The sequence below is a fragment of the Asparagus officinalis genome, chromosome 2 (assembly GCF_001876935.1).
Source record: "Asparagus officinalis chromosome 2, Aspof.V1, whole genome shotgun sequence".
Taxonomy (NCBI): domain Eukaryota; kingdom Viridiplantae; phylum Streptophyta; class Magnoliopsida; order Asparagales; family Asparagaceae; genus Asparagus; species Asparagus officinalis.
The window spans coordinates 78,965,356-78,966,564 of NC_033795.1; positions in this window are offsets into that span (position 1 = coordinate 78,965,356).

Genomic DNA, 1,209 nt, shown 5'->3' on the forward strand with positions numbered 1-1,209 from the left:
GGGGGGGCCCAACCACCGAATGCAATAGATTGCTTATGTCATACCCCATGTATTCATATTCAATGCGAAACTAAGTAAAATTATCATCAATTTATAAAGTTTTTTTTTTCTTCGCTGATATCACATTATAAAGTTAGGCCAGCAAAAAATAGTCCAGAAGGATGATATGGCTAGCGTCGGGGACAAAATGGGCTTGGGCCTAAATTAGGAGATCCTTTAGTACAGTTAAAATATAGTACAGCCCCACATAGCAAATAAATTTCTATTTTGAACCGATTTCTTTTATCTATCTTAAGGTTTATTTTCATTTTAATACTCCAAAATTTACTTCTTTATTCATTTTGATACCCTAAAGTATATTTTTCAACACTTAAGATATGTCAATGTTTCAACCCAATTCCACTTTGACACCCATAACATACTTAATTTTGACACTTTGATACCCTAAAATTTGAATCTCATTTCACTTTGATAATACTATCTAGATTCAATTAAATTTTCTATGAATTTTCTATCAGTGTTTAATAATTAGGCAAATTAAATCTAAACGTATTACATGTTAAAGATATAATACAATTTAATTAAAAAATCTAGCAAAATTTGCATAAAGTATCAAAGTGAAATGAGAGGTAAATTCTAGGTATCAAAATGTTAAGTACTCTTCGGTATTAAAGTGAAATCGGATTCAAAAGTTTGGAGTATCAAAGTGTTGAAATATATTTTTGCTATCAAAGTGGATAAAAAGGTAAATTTTAGAATAGCAAAGTGAAAATAAGTCTTATTTTAATATCAATCTACAGTGGCGGGTCCCAAAAAAAGAAACAAAGAAAAATTACTTCGGAATTAACACATCATCATTCTGATAAGTTGTATATTCCTCTATGTACTTAGATTTTAGATTCTAAAATATAAAAGATATATATAACACACGGCATATAATAATATTACTTAATTTCAAAATACGAAGATCTACAAAACTAAATTTTGGGTACTGATATTAAAACAATCTATGGTATGATAAAAACCCTGAATTTTATTTTCTACCAATAATCACTGGGGAAGCTAAATTTTGAGATTAACTATAACTTACTTTAAAAATAGAAAAATATAGTAAGTCAGGAGATAATTATAAAACAAATGTAATTTGGAGCGTGTACACGTAGAGAGCCCAGTAAAAACCTAGGGGTATTATTGAGTAAATTCTAGCGC